We start from the raw sequence: 15,285 nt of genomic DNA, 5'->3' as shown, positions 1-15,285 counted from the left end.
ATGTAGTTGATGAAGCGTTAAAGAACTGTATAAACAACCAGTTAGATACAATCAGTTATACACATATATTGTGGAAAATTCGAAGAGGCTAGCAGTCCAAGTGTTGGGCTTGTGAGACTAAATAGTTGTTCCATATTGTCGTCGTATTTTCTGTTGCTAGGTACCAAATGCTTGTTTGTTTCCACATGCACGGCCCACATGTGGGTTTTAGCAGATTTTCGCCAGGATCTAGTCACTGGTTCTGCCAACGCAAACCACATTTGCATATATGGAGTTCTATGGGGGTAGAGCTGACAGACGGCCAGTAGCGACGAAAGTTTATTGGACTTTCAGTCATAACTGCTTCCAGCTGAATGTTCCGTCCCTGCTAGAACGTTCACCAACACCAAGACGTTCCCTGAGAAATCTGTTAAAATACGTGATGAGACTTCTCAGTGCCACTCTCGAGTTTATTCGGAGTTTTTTTATAACTACAGGTTTTTATCCTTAATTTTAACTGCCAGTTTCTTTCAGACCAGCCTTAAAATCTCTCAAATTCCTGTCTATTGAGATTCGAACTAAAGAAGAAGTTTAAACCTCAAAACGTAAAAGGTAAAGGCCTCATTGGAAGACCTAAACATGTTGAAAGGATAATATTAAAGTCGATTTTAAAGACGTGGGTTGTTAATTTGACTCTAGTGGATCGGTTTGGGGTCGAGTGAATAGCTATTGTGAACAAGGTAATAAATCTGGGCGACTGTTAGCTTCTCAGGAAGGTATCTGCTCCGTGGAGTTAGTTGCAAGGGAACATTATTTCTGATTGTACAGTCGGATGTCTGTAGTGCCTTAAGTTTTGCAGTAAAAGATTTGCATCTGCAATAAATTTACATCAGGTCCAATTAGAGTACGAGACGCGACAAAATATGTTTCATTGGTCTATACCCCCCTCTTTCGTTTAAAATAAATCTACTGCGTACCTAGAATCAAGAAGGATGAGGCAAGGGGAAAGAGAGAAACACGTTCAAGATTTTAGCACTGAGATACCTGATAGTACATGAGAGGATAATATTAAAACGAATCTTAAGGGAATGGGATGGGAGGGTGAGGACTGGACTTGTGTCTGAGGGTAAGGATTCGGCAGGATGGATTCGGTAGTCATCAGCAGTTGCTAAGTGTTTGCCCCAAAATCAAAACGTAAGCCCGATATAATAGCTATAGAATTTTTGTTTGATTCTCCAGAAATTATGAAAGTAACTTAAGCGAACTGCCTCTGGTGAGTGTGTCTTTACAGCTGAGTTAGAAATTACCTTGAGTACATCGTAACGGTTTTGGAGGGCGGTTTGGTACGTAGGCGAATGGCTTCTAAAATTATGGACCTATTGCTATGAATAATTCAAAAAACTTGACATGACCCATTTCTCGATTCTCGGCAGATTCCAGTGTTTGGTCTCGTGATCTGATGATGCTGAAACTCCAGATGTGCCGTTGATAAATCCTTGAACCGCTGGTGAGAAATTTGTTATCGTTTCTGACGACATTTTATTGATCATATAATCTTGTTCTTACAGTTTTAATCCACGCCACGGCAGTTTGTAAAGGTACGGAACTGGTCAGACAGGGCGTACGAGAATTGAATTACTTCCTTTAACTCTTTGAATCCGACGCTGTTCAAAGTATATTTAAGAATCCAGTCCGTACCTCAAAGAAAATACAACACTTCACAATTACAAAGATCAACTAATTAGGAAGCCTGAGGGGAAGAGACCGCTGGGGAGACCTAGACGTAGATGGGAGGATAATCTCAGGCGGGATCTATGGGAGATAGGAGTTAAAGGAGACTGGATTTTGTTGGCCCAGGACAGGGTCCGGTGGAGGGCTTTGGTTAATTCGGTGATGAACCTTCGGTTTCCCTAAGCCATCTGGTTGGTTGGGTCCACTATTTGGGAAGCCTGAGGGGAAGAGACCCCTGGGGAGACCTAGACGTAGATGGGAGGATAATCTCAGGCGGGATCTATGGGAGATAGGAGTCGAAGGAGACTGGATTTTGTTGGCTCAGGACAGAGTCTGGTGGAGGGCTTTGGTTAATTCGGTGATGAACGTTCGGGTTTAGTAAGTCATCTAGTTAGTTAGTTAGGAAATAGTCTCTTTTTACTCTGAGGATCATATAGAAACTGACAAATACACTTTGTGGGCATAACGCATAATTATTGATAACTTCTGTTAATAGTATAGTCCGATGTTCGTGTTTCTCTAACAAATCAAATGCATACGTCTTATTTGTTTAACTGCGCTCCCAGTAGGCGATACTGCTGTGTGTCATGATATAATGACTGATGAATAGTAAATAGGAAAGTTTTGTCTTACATGCAAAACAGTGGAGTTAGAAAGTCATCACATAATTGTGGTGCGTGTTAACTGGATCTCCCGTCAGATGGTACGGGGGCGTCTGGCACCATTTTTTTTTTAAATTTATTGCTGACATATTAAAGGGCGTAGGGCCCTGGTTTTTGAGATAAGCGACAGCCATATTGGTGTTCTGCGGGAGTTATGCCTTTCTTGCCCCTGGAAGGCGGATTAATGACGTACTTTTGTTGGTGTTACCTAATTTACAGTTTGCAGTGACACGTAATTTATAAATGGTTCGCTCTGTGACGTGGGCTACGCTATGCCATTTTTGAACTTGCCCAGCCAAATCACAGGTTTGCTGTCTCTTGTATGGCACAATCAGGCGCCAAGAATTGTTAAGATTCATTTCTTTTGTTTGTTCGTTTCGTTTTCTTTCTCGTTCTTTCTTCCTTCATTTATCTGTCTTCTTTTCGTCTTCATACAGTTTAATGGTCGCAGTTGCCTTGGCAACTTTACATCATCGGTACCTATTAGCCTGGTATTCAAGAGTTCGATCACAACTGTTGCCAATGATATCCAAATAAAGAAGGTAATAACTTATCTGTTAGTATAATGACAACCATTCAGTACAACACAGAAGTAGTATTGAATGCACTTCAGACACTGGGAAGTGTACTAATATTACTTAGTTTGTAGCTTAAATGCGTCATGTTTGTGTTGATTAAATATATATTTATTTTCACAGTCTATACACAAACGTTGTAATTAAATGATGTTGTTAAAATTTATAAAATTTATAATACATTGCATAAAAATATTTAATAATTTTAAAATATTATAAAATTGATATAAACCTGAAGATGAGGTCTTATCCATCGAAACATGTCGTAAAAAAGCGCTAAATAATGTAAAATAGTATTTACGATAAAAAGCGCCAAAATATAATATTTTATACTACATAATGTTTTAATATTATATAATTTTAACAATACCATTTAATTACAACGTTTGTGTATAGACTGTGAAAATAAATAAATATTGCTTAGGTTACTATTCTTTTTTTCAAACTCGAAATTGTTTATGTGAAATTTGTAGTCGGTACCTTTGAAAAATATGCAGTGTACTTTATCTTGAACCGATATTGAAATAAGTTAAATACGCAGTGTTTGGAAAATGTATATGAAGCACACATGGAAATTTGGAACACATGTTTATGCTCTGTTTTCTTTATTGACTAAGATTTTGGGGGCATGGCCATGGTTAGGATTTTGTAGCTTCCGTGAGAGCAGAATGTTACCTTGCTCTCTAAGCCAGTGTTGCATTAATTTTGTCTCCGTATATTTATTTATTGATTAAACTCCATTTGTTTTATTTAACGTGTGTGTAAGTAATTCGACTGCAACTTAGTTGAAGTTGGTGGTAAGCCATTATTGGTTCCTTGTCCAAAGATACACAGGTAAAAACTTTCAAACAAACTTTTTTTTTTTAAATACGGAACGAGAATGGTTTTGTGCGTGGCTTCCTACTGCTTTGTATAATGAATAATGAGGGAGCGCTGTCAAGCGGTTGACTAATGTAATTGTTTGTAACATGAAACCACTCGACACTTACAGAAGTTGTCTTCCGCAGCGTAGATTATGCAAATTTAAGAGATAGACAGTGGTACTGACTATTATTATAAGATTTATTGTATTATGGAATAAAATTACGACTAAGATTCAAATTGGAATGGAGTGAGATGCAGAAAATTACATAATTATGATCTTTGTAATATGCAGTCTTAAACAGATATCATCACAGTTATCAAATAAAAGCAGGAGAGAGAAAGAGAGAGATACGGAGTGTATGTAGCACGCATGGGAGAGATAATCAGTGCATGGAAAATAATTAAGATAAGAAGAAACACCTGGAAACTCTAGGCATAAATTGTAGGATAATATTAAAATTGTCCTTTATGGAGTCTTAACTCTATTGCTGTGTTTACTAGAGATCGCCACTCATCTGTACCCTGAACCAGGTCCAGTTGATGCAGGAGACAGTAAATTGATTTTCTGGAAAAAATGTCTTTCAGTTAATCCACTCTTTCACTAAGTTAACCACTTAAGGCTAACAGGTAGTTGATTGTTTATTATTAGTTTGAATTGAAAGATGCGAGACACGATAAGCTGACGTTCATTACATTGAAAGTGTATACGTGGCGACCGAGCGCACGCCGGTCTGTGTCCTGTGTCCGTCGTATTTTAATTTTTATTACCAGAGCCGAGTCCTGCATAGCGTAACTTGGGGGGACGGTAATCTGCCTAGTGTTTTAGTTATTACTCTTTTAGTCGCCACTGAACTGCATGATTCAAGACCACAGAGAAATTGCAAAACGGAGCTCGGCCGAGTGAAGACAGCACAATCCTAGAACCTCCGTACTCTTTTACGCGTTGGTCAGAAGATTGGAATAAAATAAAATAGACTCTAGCAAAGGCCCATGTTAATGTCTCGTCACCTGAATGCAGGAGAAGAAGATATGGAGATAGGAAATATTTCGGAAACGTGACAGGATGCTTAGAAAGGTATCAGTCTTTGCTTTAAGCAGTGCTTATATGTGAAATACAATAGAATGTCTGTAATCTTGGGATCCTGAAGGTAGGACCGCTACAAAGCGTTGTTATTTGTCTGCAGGTAATTGTTTTTCGGAGTTGAATCGAACTTAAGTCACGTTGACCTTTCCGCCTCCATGTTAGGAACATGTTGACCATTAGCTGGCCTTGACCACCTCTGGATATCATCGCGCATTCGAATCACCATTTACTTCAGCGTTGTAAAGCACGTAAGCTCAAACCGCAAAACATGTAATCGGGACAAAATCGATTCAGATCGGTCGTCACTGCGTCTTTACGAGGTTTTTCTCAGTCCTCTTGAGATAAACGGTACATATTCCCGCGCTGAACTGTCAGAATGTTAGTTCTTGGTCGCTACTATAAGACTATAATGATCTTCGTAGTTTTCTGAATGATCATGAGACGAGAGACTTTAGTAAATTTTCCACTAAATTTCTCCGAGCTTCGTTGGTACTTATAGATGCACACATTGCTGGTTAGCGGGCCGGGGTTGAGGTTTCAGTACCGTAGCCCAAGCTCGCAGATATTATGCGTCTGGTATAACGAGTTAGGCACAGATGTAAACGTGGAGACCAATTCATTCTTTGTAATTTACCAAGGGCAAATGTCAAATTCTGACGACATGAGAGATTTATTATGCATGTAATTTTTTCTGAAGTATTTCTTCTCCTCGGAAACCTGTTATTAAACACCCTCAGTCTGTGATCTTCCGTGATGGCTGCGTGGTTCTTGAGACACCTGGTAGTGACAGCAAACAAATGCTCCGCGGAGTCATCCTGAATCGAGTTTTCATTTTTGGTAAATTTTCTAACCAAACAGCTTGTTCTGGTGGTCGGTCTTGTAGTCATCTGCATCCCACACGTGTCACCGTGAAGGCTTGGTCCACGCAAATAATAGGTTTCTGTCCCATTACGTGACGCAGGGACATACGAACCATCTGCTCGGGTTCATGCCGGCGGCAGATTTCACAACTGTTACACGCGTCTGTGCCACAAAAAGATAATTTCTTGGCTACCTGAGCAAATTTTAAATCTTGATGGAAGAGGCTGTGCTCTGATGTTAGTTGTGAATCAAAATAAATAATTTGGAGGGTATTTCTGAACTGATTTCTCACATAATTACACTGGTTTCCGAATGAGAAAGCGTGTGTTACTTAAACTCCGTGGTTATGTATTGTCACCGGATGTCATTTCTGCCTTACGATTGTGTATATGGTGCACATTTTTGTAGGCCTATAGCTTGTTTTCACGGGAATATTAAATATTTATACTTCTGGTCGAATTAGAGGATAATAAACTGAAAAGGATATGGAAGGAAGAGGTCGTTCCATTTGACTGGACTGAGAAGAAATACGTAAATGATCGAGGGTGTCCAAGGCCACTGGCCGCAAGGAGTTATTTTTATGGGGACATCGAATTTGTGTGAAACAGCCGGCTGTTAAAATGGCTATAAAGAAGGACGCCATCTCGCTTCGAGTATATTAATTAGGCCCCTGACTAAGTCGATTCTGTAATTTGAACATATAATATAATTGGTTCATTTAAAACTCTATATCAGAAACTTTTATTAGGACGACAGAGAATAAAATACACTATAAGAAGCCGCCTACAGGTTAGTTCCACATTCTTTTGTACTAACCGCAGTCTCATTAGCCAAATAGGGTAGAAAATGAAATTTTATAGCAGGTGTTCTGGGATGGAAGAAGTTAACGGAGGAATTTTCTGGAAACAAATAAGAATTCTCGAAGTTCTTAGCTTAAGATGTTACGTAAATGAAATACTGCAACGAGGCATGTGTGAGTCGGAAATACAGAGTGTTCATCGTCTGAAGAACGAAGGGAGAATGTAAAATTAACCATAACAAACGAAGACTTGAAGAAAAATCTAATTGCCAGTATTCTGATTGAAACACGTAGGTCTATAGCATTGTGTTTGTACCATTTTTTTTTTTGAATTTATCTGATAGGAAACAATCCTCCCACAACTGGAATTAAGTTCAATAGTTTACAAAGAAAGCCCAGCGTGCAGAGGTTCTAATGGATATTCAGTGTTTGATCAGATATCAGCATTTCTTACGAACATATTCAACCACTTTACGTCTGTAGACATCATATATTGAGCTTACTGACGTCACAGAATAAAATAAAGTCGAGACATTGTAACTCTTTCTACCCCCCCGACGTCGAAAATAATTTCCAATTTTGACCTTGGCAATTAAATGACCTTCGTTCGATGGGTAAGCAGTTTACATCAACAGTCCGTCAAAGAAGTGAAGTTTTCCTTGAGAAAGCCAATTCAAGTAGACGTAGATCGATGGTCTTACTGGGTACATTTGATCAACATTACATTTGAGATGGCCGCTGTATTTTTGTGTGTATTTTTATACCTTTAAGACAGCCTTCGTTGTTTTGATCTCAAAGCGATGGTCATGTACTGACTCAGAGTTACGTGACGTTTTCTATACTAAAATCATCAGACAGTCGCAGGTCTTGCATTTCAGAAAATAGAACGGTCAGGTGTATACCTATTTTGTGACCTGAGGATTCTGCTGACACAAAAACTGAGCCAGTAGGTTTATTATTGAGACTCTTCATCTCATTATAGCCTGAACTTTTGTACCGGTGGGGTCTCGGGTTCGATTCCCGGCGGTGCCCGAATTTATAACTTGTGTTGGGCAAGGCCGTGGTCTAGGCAACACGGAGTTTTCCTCCGTGGCATCCCAACAATTACTCCATTCACACACAGAAGAAGGCAATGGCAAACCACTTCTGGATCATCTGCCAAGAACGTATATGAACAGGTCCCAGTCCGAGAAAAGGATGGAACGATCCTGTTCATATGGACCTGTCGTCAGACAGAACACTAAATAATAATAATAATTGTTAAAAGTACTTAAGAGCCAAAAATATCGAGCAAAGTTTTACGTATCTCTCGAGGGCGATTGTAAATTTTCCGAACACAGCTCAGGCGCTCGGAGCACCTGAGCAGTACCATGTACAGAGTTGTTTTTGCAGTGTTCACTTGCAGACGGAGCCATGGCGCCTGTATCTCCTCGTCCCCCGTCTCCCACCCGCGGTGTGCTTACATTAACCTTCTAGGGACGACGTTTTCTTTGCACGTTTTACAAGCTTAACTTCTGTTCTGCAAATGCCGCCATGTTATATTATAAGCCTGACAAGCTCACGCTTGGCGAAATTCGTATTCCGGCCAGGCTCACGGTTTTTTGCTAGAATGAACCGAATTCTTTTTTTTAAAGAAAATGTTAGATATAAAAATAGTCAATAATAACCGATTGACGTACAGTCCACGACTGTAATCTTGAGACTTGCAAGGAAATCAGGAAGTCCGTAGCGTTAAAGGCAGACGCTTTCCTCCTTCACCCCACTTCCTCATCCCGCAAGTCTCAAGATTACAGTCGTGGACTGTACCTATTCTTTCTTCAAAGAAGTTTAAACTATAGACCTATAGTATATTTCAGTAATTATAGGCCTGCATTTTGTCCACAGGGAGTAGACTACTGTTTATGGGCTTCTTATAATTTCAGAATAAACATAATTTATTTCCCTAAACGGCAGAACCCAATTGCTCGTTGCTATGGAAACGGGTTGTGTTTTCTGTTTAGGTAAGGAACTGATTTTTAAATACTAATTTGATGAACTTCGTGCTTCGAAGGTTTGAAAGAACTGAAGTGACCTTACGTAATTCAGTAATACACAAGGGACAAAGTACTTGGAGACACGAAGCCTCGTCCAGACCCAGGCCTCTTCTTAATGACGTTCAGGCAAGTGGTAAGGTTCCTTATATGGAGGATCAGATCACGGCTAAGTTCTGCCATCACAGGACGACACAAAATACGTTCATACAATTCGATATCTCAGTCGGGATTTGAATTCGTGACCCAATGCCTGTACGCGGAAGAGAAAGTATGATGATAAATATTAGTACATAGAAGACGATGGAAAGGAAATGGGATAATGAAAAAAAGAGGAAAGGAAAAATTAGAATGAAAAGAAACAAGGATAATAAAATGGGGAATGACGAAATAATAGGCTACTCTGGATTCTGTTTAGCCACAGATCATCGTAAGCTGGCGATTTATGTTCTGCGACGCGCCAGATTCTACCCAAGGCTAACAAAGTACAAAACACAACGAGGAGACGTTTGTTACCAAATCACGTTTTCTACGCGACTTCTGTCTTCTCTCTGTCCCAGGCCCCTCAATGTTAATAGCCTCGGTTTTGCTTTTGATTTCTTTACTCACGACCTCCGTCCTTGACTTTCATCACCGCTCCATCTACAGACAAAACACATCGAGAAATATTTACAGCAAACCGACAAGACCAGGCGCCTCGAATATTAGCATATTTCCAGCCGGATACGATTTCCAGCGGTACCATTCCGCGTAATTGTCTGCAAGTGTCCTGCTTCTTTTCAAATGTGGCCTCCGCGTCTCAGGATAATGAAGCCATCATTATCATCATAACCATTAACACTTGCGATAACATGTTCGGTGTCGGTTCAGGAAGGAGAGGAATGCCGATTACCCTGACAGATACATCGTCGTCTCTTCTTTAATACATCAAGATGAATGCCTTTACATCGACCGTTTCCTCCCGAATCCTTTCCTCTTCATTCTTTATAGGCGTTCATTTATCTCATGCGGCTACAATTACCATCAGATGTTGATGCAGTGTCATTAAGTAACGCAAGAACAAACCCACCGACCAATCAGCATCGTGTTTTTAATACAATTCAACACGAGAATAAAAAAAAAATACGCATATTTTTTTTTTACTTCTTACGGAAAAGTGTCATTTCTCACATTTATTATAGGTTCAGTCGTAATGAGAAATTTACAACAACATTTCCATAAAATGCTGAGATGTTGTTTGGAAAATTACCTTCTCGAGTTGCTTTTTGTATTACAGTATTTATTTATCATTCTGTATCAGTTGCCCTGGAGCTAGACATCAGAAAGCCAATTTATACCCATACAGTGTTTTCTAATACCGGGTGTCTCGTGGATTCCATTCAGTTTATATATTATTATCATCATCATCCTCCTCCTCAAGGAATATGGCCGGTTGGTATTCTTCTACGTAGCGGAACACGGTTACGCCTAGAACAAATGACTGATGCGAGCCGCGGTTTCGTAAACTTGTTTAATGTTTTCATGAATTAGTGTTTCACTGCCTGCGGGAAGTAGATCATCTCGCAGAGATACTGGAGCCACATCTTTAACACGGAAATTACACTGAAATCTGCATCTCAGACACGAAATAGCAGAAGTTGTACTTATAAATCAGCTACCCCATGAGGCTTCTTGAGAAGCTGACGGTCGCTGAACTATTATAGAAAGCGCCCGACTACTGACTAGTTGGCCTCATGGACCAATCCATTGGACTAATCCAGTCCACAACTTCACGTCCCATTCCTCTTAGATTAATCTTAATTAAGTTCTCCCACGTATCCATCCGTACGTCTTCGAAGTCGTCTCTCTACTGCATCTTTTCTGACCCAAACCTCCATGCATTGTGCATCTATCCAGTGCATTCTACATGACCCACTTAATATTAGCCTCATTGGTTCCATCGCCTTAATACAATGACGAGTGATTTATTCCGTATTTAAATGAGCATTCGACCCTCATTCGACGCTGTATAGTCTGACCTTCTGGAAAAGCGTCGTTAAATGAACGAAAAATAATAATATCTTCCACGTTCTTTATCCTCCTCAAAATTATTAATATTCTTCTTCGTTCGTCCTGAACGTTCCATCTTCAAGGCGACACGGCGCTGTAATCCTGGAGATCAGAATCCATTGACGAAACGGGTTTCTTAAGAGAGTGCTTAGCCCACTACAGTGTGCGGCCGGCCATCTACAGCAGGTGATGTGTTAGCCTGCCTTGTGGGCGGGCAAGCCCTGCGAGTCAGCAAAGGAGCAAGCAATTTGTTTCCTCGTAGAATTTATAAGTTAATTTACCGCTCCGACAAATACAAGTAGAAGAGACCGCTCACGAACCACCAGGACACTCAGAAGGATCTGTAATTTTGAGGACCGTGGACGAGAGAATATTTTTTTCTGTTTATAATTTTAATTGTACGAAATTAAACTTGTCATCCCTGTGTTTAATAAAACTCTCGCTTCACTGATCTTAATCTCGACACTTCATGGAAGTGGGTTGTCAGCTTCACGCTCCAATTGCTTTACCCTCAGGAAAAGGGCTGAGCATGGACACATTAGGTTAGGTTACATGGGAGAAATGAGAAATGGAAATAAGTTTGGTCACGAAACATGAGGAGAACAGCAATTGGAAGACCTTGTCATAGATGGGAGGACAATATTAAAATGTAGGTTAAAGAAATATGGTGGGGGCAATGTGGATTGATTTCATAAGATTCGGGATGGTTCAGTGACGGGCTGTTGTGGTCCTAGCAATGAAATATCGAGTTGCACGAAAAAAAAGTGGAATTTCTTGACTAACATAGGTTCTCAAGGACTCTGCTTCACGGATAATATAATTTGGATTGCCAAAGCAGTAGAAAGCCTAATTACCAGTTCCGGAAAATGGCCGAGTGTCCAGCGAACTCCACGAGACGTTCGCCTGGTGTTACCGGATTGCAGCGAGAATAAAAATAAATACAAAACTTGAGGTGGTTTGTTAACATCCAGATTTGGAAGTGTAGCCGTGGTTATCCACCGTGTACAACATGATGTCAGAGGGACAAGCGTGAGGAGGAGGAGAAAAAAAAACTGTGCGATGTTTAACGAAAAAAACAAGTAAATAACAGAAGAACAAAGAGCTATGAACAAAAAGCCGTCCTGGCGCGGATTCTGTAGTCTTTATATTCATTTCAACATCTCATTCCCATATCAGCCATCTGCATTATGCCATCACCACTTTTAAGTAACTGTTGATGGAGGCCCTCTGGATCTTTTATTTTTATAATTGTCTTTGTTTTAGAGGTGCGCAATTTGTTCTGTAGGCGAAGATAAATTTGTCTAGAAGTAAATACACGCAAGACTGAATACATATAAGTATGTAACGAGACAACACACAGAGAGATATTGCAAAAAAGTACCCCCGTGTTTGCCGAGAAGAACTGAGGACAACTACGAAAAATGTTGGAATAGCTGGTAGGTATATTTACCGGGACCTGCCGACCACGAAACCGGATTTGATTTACATAAAAGAGCTAATGTATTTTAAGTATAATGTAGACATCGTTTTGTTGTCAGATTTAATTTATCTGCCCCAGTATTTTTGATTTGATTTTAACTTTGCGAATAATACACTTCAACTGCAGTCTGTATATCAAATATCGCTGACGTTGGAATTCCATTTGAACTGCTTACAATTACTCAAATATCTTTAACTTAGAATCCAAGCGTCTGATACACAAATCACTTCCATGGCAACAAATAATCATTAAGCCAGTCAGTGTGCAGCTCTTAACATTCTGCCGTCTCATAGCAACCGGATTAAATCCCCTATAAAATAATGACGCTGCTGCTATGTGCGATGTTTTATCAGACCTTAAATTGTGTTAATATGGGACAACATTTTGGCCTGAAGACTTGAAGGGAAAAGGCAAACTTGGGAGACCTAGGCGTTGATGGCAGGGTAATATTAATATGTTTCTTTAGCTAGGTTAAAGTGTGTCACGACAGTATCCAGTGACGGGCTCTGGTGAATACTGTAAAGAACATTTTGGTTCCCTTAAAAGTGGTGATTTTGTTGACTACGTGAGCGTCAGTTGTTAATTAGTAATCACACTAATATTCGAAGTTGTGCCCAGTATCTTCCAGGGATTTATGTCTATTATAGTACGTACGGACAGACACAATTTGCTGTGCAGTTCAATTATTAATTTATGATTTAATTTTTCCTCTCTATTCATACGGTCCTAATTTAAGGAATGGTTGTCGTACTAAGGTATTACCGGTTAGTTAATTTGGAATCAGACGTGCCTGTTAAACATTGCTGTACTCCCTCTTTTGCTGGCAAAGGCGTAAGCCTCCAGCTATCACAAATCACCGAGATGTCACTAGAAGACACATTCGGCCTTCATGAGGAGTTGTTAGTGGCCAGTCAGTATCTTACTGGTAGAGACATCAGTGACGTCTCGTCATCTTTTTGTGAATGTTGAACAGCAAAAAACGAAACTAGTGATGGCGTTATTCAGCGGTAATAATTGTCCTGCGACTGTGTCTAAACTAGTTTCGAAGTAATCAATCATTCCTCTGGAAAGTTGTCAGTCAGACAAGGAAATGTGCTCCAGAAGAGGAATTAAAGTTTTGTTTTGTTGTCAGCAATGAGGCGACAAAGAGTACAAAAGACGGAAGGATTGCCATAAGTTGGGGATCAGTCAGAAATAAAAAAAAATTCCTCTGATGTTCAAATACTGTTTCAGACTTTTAACAATTTTGAATCAACCCAAAGACTTTTGTTCTCGTGTTTTCGCAAAATTATTTCGTCTAAACGCCTGAAGAAATTTTTGGATAGCAGGTCGCGAGCCGCGGACCACCTGTTCTTAATCAGCCTCCATATGTACAGGTTAGGTTAGGTTAGTATTCTTGTTCTTATCTCGGTTTGAACACAGGTCTGGCCATGACAACAAGCACTCAAACAAGAGTAGTAAGGGATACTTTAAACCCAGCGGTAACTATACGTACCACCTGATTTAACTATTAGTAACGCTGCATTTTGTATTTGTGGGTTTCGCGTTTCTCACTGTGAACAGCGTTAACCAGTTGATCTATGTAATGGTGAAGTGATGTGTTTTCTTCGCGGTGTGGACTGAATTCTTAAATATTATTTAGATGAGTTTGGACTGTAGAGTTCATTCGTAAAGACCGAGACTTGAGCTGTTCATGAACCAGGTTCCCTGCGGAGGACTCAGGCTGAGAATCTCTGTCAAGTGTCGGAGATGAAGCCCAGAGCCAATTTCATCTGCGTTCCGCGTGTCATTCAGGAAAACGAGCGGGTATCTTACCAGGTGTTGGGCTGAGTTTTGCTGTGGCGAACTGCTCAAGGAACAGGCCTCATGTTGAGTGCATTTCTGTTTATACAACTTACCAGTTCAGGCAGAGAATTTAAATTGACTGTCCGTCTAAGCAGATCGTTTAACAAGTGAACTGAACTACTCGAATATAAGTTTTCAAAACTAACAATTAAATAAGTAACTGAGTAACGAACTAACTAAGCAGCTAACTGATCGACCTAGTCCCTGCAAAAAACCAATTCCCTAAGCAGTTGACAGACGATCTTGTATTCACCATAGGCCATCGCATTTCGTTATGTTACACCAGATAAAGATTAATCGCTGTCATGTTTTAATATTACTATTCTCCTGAACATGCGCGCGTCTTCCAGCAACTGTCAGACTTGTCCGTCATACGCTTGTTGCTGTAATGTTTATGCTACATCAGTCGTCGCTGTACGTGCCATATCAACACTACTTTCACCACAGTCGGATCAAATGTGAGAACCGCAAAGCTTTATAAATAATGTGGCATAATGAACATTAAGAGCAGATTAAATTCTATTAATAGCTGCTAACACGAAGTTCAGAAAATTCTGTCTTGTCAGCAGGATCTGAGGTTCTCAAGGCGGTGAGTCAGATGATGTCTGTCTTCTGGGTTGTTGCGCCTTGTAGTCTGATAGACGTTTGTGACGTTTCAGAGGTCCCTGCTGCCTTTAACATCGCAGACAGCAAGGACCTCTGAAACGTTTTATGTAAAGAATTGTTTTCTTGATGAGAGGTTAAAAATAAAAATTCCCTCTATTAGAAAATTATTTATACCACAAATCAGTAATTTGGTATAGTTCAAGATGGAGACGGACGGACTCAAACTGCTCCTTGTAACACCTTCACTGGCAAATTTTTAACACAGATCTCCGAAATATATTGTTTATATTTACATTGGTGGTTCAGACGGAATGTTCTCGCGATCAGAAAGAAAAGTTTGCTGTTTCAACTAATGTCCTTTGAAATCTACACAAAGCCCATACATTGCTTGTTGACTCGTATGTGTGAAGAACAGTGTAATAGAGTGAGGGCAATAGTCCCTTTATTGGGGATCGGCTCTGGAGATGCCGCGCATGCGTAAAGATTAATCAAATCGTAAAAAGTCAAATTTCGAGAAACATAATTCCTGGAATTTTACAGTGGACGACAGGATTATGAAATTTGTGGCGGAATGAGTTATCTGTCGTTCGTCTTGGTGAGTCCCTTGTGCCTGTCTTGCTCTTCGCCCTCTCATTGCCTCTTTGGTCCATGTTTGGAATATGATGATTGGACAGGCATGGAAAATCCAACATGCTGGAAGGTAGGGCAAGGAGGATATGA

General features: G+C 40.0%; 2 protein-coding genes across 4 annotated transcripts in view; one reads left to right on the top strand and one right to left on the bottom strand.

The window, feature by feature from the left end:
* The window catches only part of LOC110839677 (uncharacterized), a 63,087-nt gene that overhangs the window by 19,140 nt on the left and 28,662 nt on the right, over nt 1-15,285 (top strand). The gene's annotated exons all lie outside the window — the stretch shown is intronic.
* Nucleotides 1-15,285, bottom strand: part of LOC110839676 (uncharacterized) — a 43,250-nt gene that overhangs the window by 14,420 nt on the left and 13,545 nt on the right. The window lies entirely within an intron of this gene.

This window comes from Zootermopsis nevadensis, unplaced genomic scaffold, assembly GCF_977971745.1.
Source record: "Zootermopsis nevadensis isolate Lab colony 2312 unplaced genomic scaffold, Znev_1.0 Znev_ptg000027l, whole genome shotgun sequence".
Lineage (NCBI taxonomy): Eukaryota > Metazoa > Arthropoda > Insecta > Blattodea > Termopsidae > Zootermopsis > Zootermopsis nevadensis.
Note: the sequence above shows the minus strand (reverse complement) of the source record. Positions and strands in the feature narration are given on the sequence as shown.